Source organism: Lactuca serriola, chromosome 8, assembly GCF_051521515.1.
Source record: "Lactuca serriola cultivar US96UC23 chromosome 8, Lser_US96UC23_V15, whole genome shotgun sequence".
Classification (NCBI taxonomy): Eukaryota; Viridiplantae; Streptophyta; class Magnoliopsida; order Asterales; family Asteraceae; genus Lactuca; species Lactuca serriola.
In genome coordinates this window covers 50125572-50140448 of record NC_136415.1, presented here as the reverse complement: position 1 = coordinate 50140448, position 14877 = coordinate 50125572, and the positions used below count along the sequence as shown (strand labels likewise).

The 14877-nt window shown below is 34.0% G+C and overlaps 1 long non-coding RNA gene across 7 annotated transcripts; it reads right to left on the bottom strand.

The window, feature by feature from the left end:
- Nucleotides 1-7631: 7631 nt before the first annotated feature.
- Nucleotides 7632-10126, bottom strand: LOC145069106 (uncharacterized). 7 transcript variants are annotated; one of them, XR_013689292.1, is made up of 4 exons: nt 9819-10126; nt 8767-9756; nt 8631-8665; nt 7632-8503 (listed from the first exon to the last, which is right to left on the bottom strand). It is a non-coding gene; the product is annotated as an uncharacterized LOC145069106 (long non-coding RNA). The 7 variants fall into 7 exon arrangements; XR_013689291.1 differs by having other exon boundaries at nt 7632-7852; XR_013689293.1 differs by having other exon boundaries at nt 7632-8665; nt 8767-8884; nt 9033-9756.
- Nucleotides 10127-14877: the final 4751 nt, after the last annotated feature.

Below are 14877 nucleotides of genomic sequence, written 5' to 3'. Positions count from 1 at the left end.
TGTGGCCTGAATCGTCGAGTAGGGTCGAGTTTTCGTGCACGTGTTAGTTGGCGACTCGGCGAGTCCGTATTCGGGACTCGGCGAGTCTGCCTGTCTGGAAGAAACCCTAAATCCCCGGGTTGCTCACTATTTAAGCAATGCTTTGTGCCCCAAACCCGCCTCCTTCACCCTCAGAGAGCTGTGAGAAACCCTAATCCATCCCTTATCCATTTTAAGTGATTTTGTGTGTGGATTTTGAAGGCTTGAAGAAGAAGAAGAAGAAAGGAGCAAGGAGAAGAGGTGTTGAGCAAAGATCCAAGGGCAAATCAGAGTTCATTGAGGTATTTCTCGGGTTCCTTCTGTTTTATGCTTTAAATCTTCATTAGAACTCTTCTAGGGCTAGTTTGATGCATTTTCTAAGCCCTATAGTTGTATGGATGCCTTTATGGGACGAGATATCCCTAGCTCTGTTCATTTAGGAGTTGTAAAGCCCGGATCTGTTGCCTTTTTGGAGATGCCTTGCATAAGAACCCTAGATCTACTCTTTTAAGTGCCTTTTTAGCCTATATCTCCTTTTTCATGTGTATGTACACGTAAAGTTGGTGACTTTACGTGGTGGATCAGCTTATTGGACTCAGATCTATCATTTGTATGCGATGGATTCAAGCAGAATCGAGTTTAAAGTAGTTGAATGGATGTGACTCGGTGAGTCGGAAGAACGACTCGGCGAGTCAAGTCGCGAGTCCCGTTTTTCCCCTTTTTGAGTGATGACAAGTGGAAGCCTGTGAGTAGTAGAGTGGAATCAGTGAGTTGGAGATCAGATTCAGTAATGGAGGGACTCGACGAGTTGTTCATACAACTCGGCGAGTCCAAGGCAATCTTCTTAAGCTCAAGAACAGCTCGTCGAGTTGTTCATATGACTCGGCGAGTCGGATGCAAATTGTTTGAGTTCTTGGATCGAGAGAGTACTCGTCGAGTCGTTTCCATACTCGACGAGTAGCCACGAGTGGGGTTGTGTAATGAGATTAGAGACTCGGCGAGTTGGCGGCCCAACTCGGCGAGTCAGGTCAATTGTGGGTTGACTTTGACCAAGGGTAAAAGAGTCATTTTACCCCAGTGCAATGTTTAGTATTTGATTGAGTGTGTTTATGGACTTGTAGTCGGTGAGATACCGGAGAAGCAGCGGTTAGCTTCCAGAGCCATTCACACAGCAGCCAGTTCACGAGGTGAGTTTCCCTTCAGTAGGAACGGGTCTAAGGCCACAATGCCGGCCCGTTTAACTAGCAGTCAGCTTCGGACCTTGGTCCGATCTAGTAGTTATTATGTTTGATGTCTTCGTGGTTCAGACAGGATACGTGTTTATGCCAGTTGATATGTTTATGCTATGTTCAGTCAGCTTCGGACTTCGGTCCGATGTAGGGGACAGAGGTCCAGTCAGCTTCGGACTCCGGTCCGATGTAGGGGACGTAGGTCCCAGTCAGCTTCGGACTTCGGTCCGATGTCCTAGTCAGCTTCAGACTCGGTTCGATGTAGGGGATGAAGATCCCAGTCAGCTTCGGACTTCGGTCCGATGTAGGGGGCAAGGCCCCGGTTAGCCGGATTTCGGTCCGATGCAGTGGGCAAGGCCCAGTATGTGCTTTATATGTTATTGTGTGGTATGTGGTAGTTTGGGGGAGCTCACTAAGCTTCGTGCTTATAGTTTCAGTTTTGGTTTCAAGTACTTCCGCAAGCAAAGGGAAGAGTTCGGGTTGATGGCATCGCACACACCACAGCTACAGTTTTTATCCTGGGAGTTGATCAGCTATCTTAGATATGTTTTGATACAGTCATGACACCGTTTTCTCATTGTATTTTAGTATGGTTTTGAGATTTGCAACACATGGTTTTATTATGATATACTCCGTTTTATGATTTGGGTTATATTAGAAACGAAATTTTCGGGTCGTATTTTTGGGTCGTTTCAAGACATCTTAGCAAGATGGTATGAAATGAAAACCGAAGTTCTATTATTCAACGATCTTTATACCAAAATTGACGACACCCGTTTAAATGCTACTGAGGAGGTCATCTTGGAAGCTGCTAAGGAGGAATACAAGTCATTAAGTAACGGGTTGGAATTCCAGTTTGAAGCCCCTTGGAATATTTTGAAATATATCCCGTTTTTTTTAAATCTATTTTAGTTTATTATGTGAGTACTAGGTTATTTTCATGTACTAGGTTATTTTCATGTATTTCGTATGTATTTCGTTTGTTTAAAATCTATATTAGTTTATTATGTGAGCAACTTGTATGATTAATTTGAATTAATAAATGCCCATTGCATTAGTTTTCACAATACATTAGAATACATTACTAACAAGGATTCCATGAACCATTACAAACATTACAACAATTACATGAAAAACAACGACATAATACGAACAAAGCATTAACGTAAAACACAACTCCATGGGTTATTCTTAACAGAAATTAGAGCGGTCTACATGAAATACTGTTTATTTTTAGCAACCTTCCAAACTTCCTCATATTCGAAGTCTCTGTCGTCATGCTCACACAACTCCATGGGTTACTTTTCGCATAATTACATGCTCGATTGAACCATGTCACTTCTTCCTTTACATTCATCCACTTAGTAACAACATCTGATTTTTCTCTTTTTTGTCCTTCTCCCATCTCATGGTTAAACAAAGATGTTATGCGAGTCCATTCATCACCAATTAGGCAATGCGGGGGAGCAAGTAACGATACACCATCCTTAACACTTAGCCAGCATCGTGTTAGAACTAACACCTCGTTTGTCGTCCATGGCCTTTTAGAATTGGAACCAGGTACTTCATTCGAAGAACTTGTTGCATTCGACGACATTTCTAATAATGGGAGTTCGTTTCGTTTAGGTGATTTGGGTGTTTGGTTTTTAGATCTTAAACATCTATTTATATAAATAAATAGACTATGAATTAATACTTTGACTATGAAATGGTTACATTTGGACTACGATTTTCAGCTTTATGCAGTGATTTATCATGTCAAACTGTCATTTATGTCTTGTCACTTAAGGGTCCCACTACGATTTGCAGGTTACTACAGTGACTTGTCATTACTGTCTAGTCATTTCAAAGTTGGACTTGTCATTACTGTCTAGTATGTATAAATACCACTTATAGCTCCAGTTTATTACAATGTCGACTTTATTATGAGTTCCTCACACAAATTCGAAGTTTGCTCATGCAACGAAGTAGATTGTTACTACTGTGATTCGGTAGACCCTTTTTTTACACCCTCTTCATCTGGGCCATATATGTCACATGAAAATTTTGAAGAATTAAAGAAGGTTGAAGAACAACAAGAAGAGGACAAAGAGTCATCCCGACTTCTCACTCAACTTGCTAATGATATTGAATCGGAATGCAAACAAGCTCAAGAATGGATTGACCTCAATAAAAACACAATCAAAGAGCATAAAGATTGGATAAAAAAGAGTAAGAAGGCAATCAAAACGACTGAAAAACGGCTTGCTGAGAAGGATGAGCAGTTGATACACATTATGGTAAAAAAGGATCGTTTGGAAGACAAAATGAGAATTAGGGATGACTATATAACAATGGAGAAAGAGAAGTACGCATTGCAGTTCCTTGAGTTTAAAAATTAGTTACAAAGTTGTTGTAATATTATCATGAAACAGATTAGGTTGCAAAAGGATCGTTTGTTGTTTTTTTTAAATAACATGTTGTAACTGGTAAAAAAAAATCTGCAAACTATATTTTATAATATAAAGGCTTCATTAATTGTTATAATCAACAAACTTAACTAAAATATGAAAGCATAGCAATGTCTTGTAAGAGTTAATAAAAATATTACAATACATAATAAGTAAACAAGTCATCATTACTCTTGATTTCAAGGTTGTTTTATATCAAAATCAACGTTATAGGTTTGTGAGCAACCCGCTGAACCACCAATATTAAATGTCATTTCTGCAGTAGAAATTATGTGACGTGCTCCGCTACCGGACACCCTTCCAGTACAATTATTTCTCGTGTGTCCTAGTTGACCACATGTAGAACACACTTTTATAATTGGACCCTCGCCTTGGGATGGAATGCGGTCTGTATTTCTTGGCCTACCTGGCTGACGTTTATCCATTATAGGTGGCTTAACAATCATCAAATCATCGGGGATCTCCCATTCGGATGGCTTTGGCAGAGGGTTTATTGATTCCTCATATGTTTTCCTCAGTGTTTCGGTAAAGTAAGCATTTAATGCAAACCTCGAGCAGTCTTGGTAATTGTTCACTGTTAAACATATTATGACATGACCACAAGGTATCCCATCAAGTTGTCAATGCCTACATGTACATGTCATATGTTGAAAATCAACAATCACATTTTGTGCCCCCTTTTTGACCTCGCATTTCGTATTTGAGATCATGCGAACATCCCATTTGGTAAAAGTTTTCTTGTTTTCTTTTACAACTTCATCCGCCCAAGGGGTAAGTATTGTTGTTGCTTCCGCTAAAAAAACAGCCAAAATGAAGAAGTTAAGATCAATAACATCAAAATTAATAAAACATTAATATTACAAATTTACTTAATACCTGCAAAGTTACGTCTTTGAAACCACCATTGTTGCATTGTAGCACGAAAAAAATCGTTCAACATAAGTATTGGCACCTTACGTGCGTGTCTAGATAATGCATTTATAGACTCCGCACTGTTGGACGACATAAGATTGTATCGGTTCCCTTTAAAATATGCCCTTGACCAAGTTTCTGGATTTATACTTTTTAAGTACTCCCATACTGGTTCTTTTGTCTTTTTCATAACATCCATGGCAGCATCAAAAGCATCAATTGTGTACGCCCTACACGCCTCCCAAAAAATTCCTTTAACTGTCTTACTCTTGCCGAATCTAGATACTATGTTGAAATATAAATGGACACCACATATTCCATGATGAGCGTGAGGAAAAATGTTGGCAACGGATGTTGCTATAGATGGAGACCTATCAGATATAATTGTAAGCTCCTGCATATTTCCTATGCAATCACGTAGTTTTTGAAAAAACCATGTCCAAGAATCGGTACACTCATTTTTGCATATACCATATGCAACCGGTAATATTTGGTTTTGTCCGTCCTTAGTAACTGCAAGTAACATGGTACCTTTGAACTCGCCCTTTAGGTGAGCTCCATCTACTACTAGGGTCGGTTTACAAAAATTAACAAAAGCGCGTACCTACAATACATTGTATATCTATTCAAATACACCAAAATAAATATTAAAAAATTAATATAATATGATAATACTAACCGAGCAACCGAGTGCGATGTACAAAAACTCAAAGCGATCATCAGCATCTGTTTTAATATGTGTGACAGTACCCGGATTATGTTTGGCCAAGTTGTGACAATACGCCGGAAGTTTGGTAAAAGAATCCTCTTTCGTACCCCTTAACGACAACAATGCATATTGTTTCGCACGCCATGCCTGATGGTATGAGATATTGATATTCAATTGAGCATTCATATCATTAACAATTTCTTTTCCCCGATAAACTCTACTATAGTCTTCAGCCAAAACATCAGCAACATATTCACCCAAAACATATTTGTTTGCTTGTCGATGATTAGGTTGCAACAATGTTGAAGAACATGTGTGTACATCAACAAATTTATTCACTTGGAAAAGTCCATCAGAATTTTTAATTGCTTTTGCTCTTAGTAACCAAGAATTTTTTTTCGAAACACACACAACTTCATACCCTGATTTGGTGGATCTACTTGTCCTCGTCTGGAAACCTTCTCGAAGACATTTTTTACCAATACACCGCTTTAAAGGTTCTTTGTTCTTAAATATACTCTCACATTGAATCTTTTGAAGATTCATGTCTACCATCTGTGTTGGGATATCTTCATTAATATCAAATGGGCATGCTGGTACAGGGGGCATACCGTGAAAAAGCTTATCGGGAAACTTAGCTTTAACTTCATCACCCAACTCATCTCTATCGGAATTGCTTTGTAGCTCGGTTATATCTAAACGTACATCACCAACATCAACATAATGCCCGTAAACATGATTTATTTCATTTTTTTTACTTGAATTTTTTTTCTTTTTAGTTTTATCTACCACACGCCTATTCATAACTTTAACTTCTTGTTCGGCAACATCATCACAACGACCACCCACATGATTAAGATATGTACCAACATCATCATCACCAACAGACTTGTAATTCTCAGGATCCACATAGTGAATAAGTGAATAACTAACATTAACATTTTTAGCAACACTGTGAAACTGAGGTACACTAGGAGTATTGAAAGTACCTATCGGATCGTTGCTCCCTTTATAACTGCATAAATTACCAACAAGTTGGTTTCCAATTTCACCACCCCCATTAACCTCCTCAACTTCATCAACCACCACAAACACTTTCACAGCCATTCCTCCACTACATTTGATTACGTTTATCAACATTCTAACATCCATGTCTTCAACTATAGCTATATAATAATTTAATTTAGGATGGTGGAAACGAAAACTAATTCTATATTTGTCTAACAAACCAATTTTGCTTCTTACCAAAGATACAAAATCAGCATAACTAATATACTCAGAAAATATCAAAGCAAATTCAGAAATACCTCCCTGTGGACATATGTATTCCAGATTAGTTCCATTAACTTGCCATCTCCCACCGGTTACAAGACAAACCAAATATTCAATCATTTTTTTGAGCAAATTTTAGAGAAAGTTCCTAAACAAATAACAACCAAAATGATAATTTTCTACAAAACTTTTTATATAGCAACATGATTTCGTAGTCAAACCAATTCATTTCATAGTCAAACTAAAAAAAACAACAACAACAACATCAAAAAACCACAAATTCGCAGATAGAATGAGAGTAAATCGCAGATGGAGCTATTCCATCTGCGATTTTACCCCTGTATATAGAGAAAAAAAATTAAAAAAAAAAATTAAAAGCACCTGCGAATGTACAAGCACCTAAAGCACAGCTGTGCTTTAGGTGCTTGTACATACGCAGATGAAATGGTCATTTCGCAGATGGGGCATTTCCATCTGTGAAATTGTAGGTTATTTTTGTAACTTCGATTTTTTTTGGCTATTTTTGTAATGTAATTAGTATAAATGGCTATTTTTGTCATTTTCTCTTAAAAAATATTAAATATTAAAGTGTATTTTTAAAAATACTAAGGAAGAAAGAAACATATTTATATTTAATTTATTACAATAAATATTATATATATATATATATATATATATATATATATATATACTAGTCATTTACCCGCACAAAGCAGCGGCGGTAAACAGTTCCTGATAGTGATTAATTCATTTTGGTGAATAGTTCGTTAAAAAAATAGTTTATCTCTTGCTTAATGTTGGGCTAGTTCTTTTTTATGATTCTTGTCAAATACATAACACACGCATTAGGATCAGCAAATTTTGATAACCAACTTGCTTTCTATGATTGCTACATAAAACATGTATTGTTGATCGATATGGACAATATATGTTTGCGTGCCATTGGATTTAACCAAAATTTGACTTCGACAAATTTTCACCGGCCACACAAAGCATCCACTAGAGATTAGGATCAGCAATGAGTAAATAATAGAATTCATGTGAGAAAAATAAGTTGTTAATAATATTGTATAACAATCATAAGATCATGCCTTAATCAACTTATAACACAACTAAAACTCCCCGAAAAGATGGCGACTTTCAGTGTGGGTAGCACTACACAGTACATAACCTACTCACATTTTATGTTTCCATACTCTGTTCTGGATCTGCTTTCCATATTTCACAACTCCATCTTCTTGTATCAAAGCATCAACAACTAACTACAAGAAAAAAAAATAAAGAAACCAACGAAAAAAATTGTGGCTAATTATAATACAATTTTACACGAGTCAAACCTCCAAAACTTCAAATAACCACATGAGAATAATATATATTATGGATAATTATAATACAATTTTATTATTCAATCTTTTTCAAATTACAATCCAAAAAAAATAATTATTTATATCGAATGAAAAAACATTTAAGAGTACAAAAAGAGAACTTTGGAATCAAAAAATTTGGACATATGAATTATAATTGACTTTTTCATATAATTTCACCTTTTATTCTTCTCATCAGCATACATTCTACTCATATAAGCCATAGACAAAATATTTTATTAAAAAATTAATGATATAATCAAATGTACCAACACGTAGACAAAATGATATCTTTCTAAAATGTATTTCATATATATAAAAGTACCTTTACAGATAAATAGTATCAAAACATTCCAAATATATTAATAATAATAACATTAGTATCAATTATCAAATCATCTCACTTTTGCACATATCAATTCAACCTACCTTAATATGTTTATAATGACCTTTGTAAGCATGAAAATGGTAGGGTAGACAGACTCACCACCACATGAAAACCCATACTACTATAGAACCAACACCTGATGAGTTTCATAATCCTAGAAACTTCATTTCATAAAAGATTCGGTCAAGAATCATGCATCAAAGAATAAGCGCATGAAAAAAGATTCTAATTAAGCATATAATGCATGCCAAAGATTCTTATATAAGCTAAAAAGGGATATAAGCGAACCTTGATTTCAAATTTTGAATGCACCTCAAATTTTCCTAGAAATCCACAAAGCAACAAAAATGGTTACATGAAATATATAGAGAGAATTAATCTTTTATAATAACATGTAAAACCAAAACTGATGTAATTATGGAACCTTTATAGAACAAGGATGCAAACAAATAAGGATTTATTAAAGTTTGTTGGTGAAACTTTGTTTCCCTCCAAAGCCAAGGCATAAATTAAGCTTTCAGTTCCCTTTATTTAAAATTTAACTATTAGACAAACACACAATGAAAAATACACATTAAACAGATCATATATACACATAGATTAAATAAAGCTTAAACATGGAAATCAAATTCATGTGTTCCAACCATCATTTGAAACATCATGAACCAAAATTTTGAAATAAAACTATACCTGCAAATGGAATCAAAGCACACAAATCTTTCCTTTCATGGTTCCATTTACAGATCATAAAAAAGAGGGTAAAAGATCGAAGAAAAATGAAGTATCAGATCTTCGTTAAACGTCTTGTTCACCTTCATCCTTTAGATTTCTAGTCTTGCACCTCCATTCAGTTCACCTTCCCCAAAAACAAATGATTAGTAACTAAAAAAATACAGATCTTAGTTGGCAAACAGGAAATCAAAGAAAAAACGATTGAGGTGGGAGGTTGAATGGTGTACCACTATTTCTGATGAAGAGGGAAAAGAGAGAAGAGGCAAAATCATCCAAGATAGGCAAGGAACGCTATCATAAGGAGCAACAACAACTCATACCGTTAAACCAATACTTTTTTTTTATAAAGATTAAGTAAAAGAAAGAAATTATATAAATTTAGAACAACCAAAAAAATGAACTCATTCTCTACAACCAGATCCTAATGTTTAGTTAAAACCCTAAAAAAAACACAAATCTTTCAAACAAACAAATTCCAAAATAGAAATAGAAACACAACTATAAAGAATATATTGATGGTGAGAGGGAGAGGTTTTGATTAAAATGGGATAAAACTGAAATTGGAAAAAATAAATCACCGGAATTTTTGTTCTTGGTTATGCTCATCTTAATATCTTTGATTTTTGTTCCTGCGCCTCCCTTCACTCATATTTCTGTTTATCTCTACCCCGATTAAAAAACCCTGCCATTCGGGAAAAAAAGCCTCAAAATTAAAACGATGAAACGATATAATTTAATACTTACGTTGTCGAGGGTGTGAGAATTCTTTCAAACTTGACGCTTTCGACTGTTCCAAGGCCAAGAGTATGATATTGTATACCATTCGACGATCATGGTTGCTTAATGGTGATGATTTGGTGGCGGTAAATGTCCGGTTATAGTGGTAAATGGTTGTCAGATGGAAGCGTTCAGGGTTTTTCTTAGAGAGAAACAGAGAGACGGAGGAGGGCAGTGAAACAGAGAGCAGAGAGGGAGAGACTGTATAACGGAGAAGATAACATAACACCAGATATCCGAGATGTGGGCGATAAGGAGCCGCATTATAAGATGTTTGACTATCTATGCATTATTATTTGAAGGGGTGTGATCAAAATCAAGCGATAATTAATGGTAAAATCGGGGAATTAAAGAGCTAGGTCAAAATCATGCGAGAACTAATTATGCATTGATTAATTAATTGTATTTTAAGCTTATAGATTTGAACGTCTTAAAAAAAATATTATTATTATAATCAATCTATTTTTAGAAATAGTTAGATTTCTTTTATAATATATATATATATATATATATATATATATATATAATGTAAGTATCATGTGACTTTTTAATTTTAAAATTTGAAAAAATCTATAAATAGCGTGTGCATATTATTTATTCTAAAAATACTACAAAATGACAAATATCAAAATTTATAAGAGATTTAAAAAAAAAAAAAAAAAAAAAGTAACATTTGTTTATTAAAGATAAAGAGAAGGATAGGCTTCCACTTTGATGTACATTTGTGTAATAATCTTTTATTTATTTTTCTTAAATTTGTATATGAAAGAATGAGTTCATTCCTTTATGTTTGTTGTTTTTTAATGGCAAATATCATTTAAAGGTCGTTGATTAACAAGGAACTAAATCGCAGCAGAAAATCATGTGTTTATGTAATTATAGAATATCGTATGCCACATAAAATAAAATTATAAAATTAAAATTTATAAAGTACATGTTAAAAAATAAAGATGTTATTGATGTTAATTATAAATTCTTATACTAATTTGTTATTGATGTTAACTATAAATATGTTATTGATGTTAAAAAATACATGTTATAAAATAATCAATTTTTATACTAATTTGTTATATATTTTTATATTAATTTTGAACAATACTATAAGATTTATTAAAATTATACCATTTAATAGTTGTTATTTGTTGCCAGCGTGTAAATAAAACCAAATACTTGTAATGTTACGTTATGATTAATTATCTATTTAACTTTTTTGTAAGATAACATAATGTAATATTTAAGGTTTTTTATTTTTAAAATATTGTTACTGTTAATTAATTTAAAAACTATTTATACGGAAAATTTTCATTTAATATAGAAAAACAATTTTGGAATTTTTTTTGGTTTATTTAACATGTTGATTTAGTATAACATTTAAAATATTTAAAAGTTTTAAATTAAAAAAAATGTTTGTTTAGTATTTTGATTCGTATTTTGAATTCTAGCATGATATTTAAAATTGAAAATTAAATAGTGAAAATGCATCTAAAAAGTTTATTTTGTTGTCGTTGATACTTATGATAAATCTTTACAATGTTCATGAAAGACTTTTTTAAACAAGTACGCGACCGAATGGGTGTAGTTACTCGTTTATTACTTTCATTCTAAAGGTTTCGAACCCAACTATGGTTAAATAATACATGTCGATTGTGTTAATAGGGGTGCGATATAAGATTGTAGCCAAGATTTTGGCTAAGGTGGTGGATGGTTTGGTGAGCGATGTGCAATTTAATTTTGCTAAAGGTCGTCAATTTTTTCATGGACCTTTAATGATCGTCGCTCGGTATAAAAAAAATAAATAAATAAGAAATTTCTTATCTTTAATGTCGATTTTGAAAAAACATACAACTCTTTGAATTGGAATATTCTTAATCATATGTTGGAGGTCCTCGGTTTTGGCCAGGTATGGAGAGGATGGCTCAGTGGATGTTTGTCTTCATCTAGATTGTATATACTGGTTAATGGAAGTCCAACTTGCGAGTTTTCTTTATTCAGATGTTTGAGACATGGTGATCCCTTATCACATTTTCTTTTCATTTTAATTATGAAGGGTCTTCATGTGGCTATTGAAGAAGCGATTTCTCGTAATCTCATTAGAGGTGCTTTCATAGGGAATTCTTAATTACAAGTTTCTCACTTGTTTTATGTTGATGATGTGTTATTTTTGTTTGAGTGGAGTAGAATTGATTTGGAGAATATAATTATGTTGCTCAAATGTTTTAATTTAGCCTCAGGCCTGAAAATCAATGTGAATAAGTCCTAACTTTTTGGTGTTGGTGTTGATAATCAAGAGATTCAGGAGGCAGCTAGTTAAGCGAGATGTATCCATGGTAATATTCCGTTTATTTATCTCGGATTAGCGGTTGGATCGAATATGGTTCAGATGCCCTCTTAAGATTCAACGGTGGATAAATATAGAGGTAGATTGGCTACTTGGAATACTAAAATGATTTCTATAAGAAGTCGACTTACTCTTTTTAAGTCGGTTCTTAGGAACCTTAGAATTTACTTCATGTCCATTTTCAAAGTGTCGAAAAGAATTTTGAAAAAGTTAAAGGGATTTATGCGTAATTTTTTTACAGGGTTGTGATGGAAAGGAAAAGGAAATTATGTGGGTTAGCTAGGATAAGACCATTTTCCTTGGGAAATAAGGGTGGCTTAGAGATTGGGAACTTAATTCTCTTAACCATGCTCTTCTTTACAAATGGAAATGGCATTTCATTAATCCCCTAAGTGCTAAATGAGTTCATCTGTTCAGGTCATAAAGGTCATGCATGGCCCTAATGGAAGCTTAGATATGGAGGAAGGATGTAAAATTGCATGAATTTGGGCTAAGATTGTTGGCTCTATAAACTTATTGAACGATCATAATATAGTTCAAAAGTCCATTATTCTGTGGAAGATTGAATCGGGGAATCAAATTCGTTTTGGTTAGATTGATGGTTATGTGATAACACTTCGACAAACTACTTTAACATGATCTTTCAGCTTGACTTAGATTTGAATTGCAAAGTGGAAGAGACGTTTGGAATTTGAGGAGATATGTAAGGGTGGGGGTAGAAAAAGAACAATTTATACAACTACCCTTTGTTTTGCAACAAGTCAACCTTTCTAATGATATATATAAAAGGTGGTGGGGTTTAGATGTCTCGCTTTTTTTATTTCTTGTAAACTTTATTAGAATACATATTGATGGCACTGTTTTAGGAGAGGGGGTTCTTGTAACTAAATGGTGTAACTCGGTCCCTAGGAAGGTAAATTTTTATCATGTGGCGAACTTTGTTAGACCGGTTACCTACTAGGTTGGGTTTGTCCCTTCGAGGAATGGAGTTGATGGGTATTCAATGTCCTTCTTGTGGCGTGGGAGTTGAGTCTTTAGATCGTGTCTTCTTCCTATGTCAGACGGCGAAAGAGGTTTGACGACATGTAGAATTGGTGTGATGTTGTGTTTTATAACTCTACTTCCATAAGTGAGCGACTTTCTTGGATAGATGATGTTTATGGAATGTTACAAAAAGGATAAAAGTGGAAATCGTGATTCTTGATACTTGTTGGGCTTTATGGAGATTTTCTAATTATATGGTGTTTGAGGAGAAGCCGGGGCGAAAAGATGATATTCTGAATACTATCAAACTTTTTTCTTTTACTTGATTAAAGTCTAGAAGCTCTAATGTTGTTTTAAATTTTAACAACCGTCTTTTGTATCATTTTTTTCCATAGTGTCAAGTAAATCGCTAACACGTGGATAGTTTTCTAATTTGACTGTTAAAAAAAAGGATTTAGGCGTGAAACATCGAGTCTCCTTGTCTTGTGTTTCAATCTTTTGTCCGGGAATCTGAAACTAACGTTGCCATCTTTTCTCTGATTTGTCGTCTTCTTCATTCAAGTTGCACTGCTTGCCCTTATATAGGTCGTTGTTAGACTAGACCAAAGACAAGTGGTAGTTGGATTAAAATTTGGGCTCAAAACGATATACCTACGTATTTATATTATCTTATTCAAACTATGCCCAATGTAAAATTGATGTCTTAGGATAAGATATACGTTTATTGTAACACAATTTGTAGTTTGTTTTCTTTCTATTTCAATGTAAATACCATTTTTTTAACACAAAAATGAAATGGCTTGAGCCAAAATTAGGGGTGAGCATAGGCCGGTACCCGCCCTAATTGTCTGGAACCGAAACCGGCGGTTCTTAGAATGTTGGAACCGAAATCGGAACCGCCAGAACCGGAATCGGAACCGCCGGAACCGGTTCCGGTACCGGGTACCCGGTTGTTTATTGATTTTTTAATTATCTCATTAAAAGGTAGATAAATTAATCATTAAGAATTAATAAACCAACATTTAAAATCAATAAACATTAACAATTATATATGTAAATGCTTTAAAACGTATAAACAGAGAAAAAAAATGACGATTTGAAATTGGTGGCAAATATGGAAAATAAACCAATAAACTGGATAATTAACATATAATCATACAAAGTGTATATACGTTATCATGCATGTGTACACATCATATAAATGGTAAATTGAAAAGATCAAGTCTTCACTTTAAAAGCTACTTATTACCCCATATATCTCTATTCTAATAAAAGAATATGTTTAATCTCATTTTGACAAGTGTCATACAATTAAAACTCCTCATTAATATTATATATCACTTATCATGACACTTGTCAAACTATTAATTATCTATTTAAAATTTCAAATTTCAAATTTTCACTCTAATTATGGCTATGTTTGGCGGACTAGCTGAAAAGCTAGCTGATGGCTGAAAAGCTAGTTGTTAAATAAAAAGCTAGTTGATAGCTGAAAAGCTAGCTGATAAAAAATAACGTTTGGTAAAACTAGCTGAAAAGCTAGCTGAAATATATAAAATTACATAAAAGGACATGTAAGAATATGTGTTTCTATAATTAATTAAGGGGTGTATTTGGAAAATTTAAAAAAGCTCCTAAAAAGCTAGTCTAAGTAGCTTTTCAAAAAGCTAGCTTATAAGCTAGCTTATCAGCTACTTTTTGGCT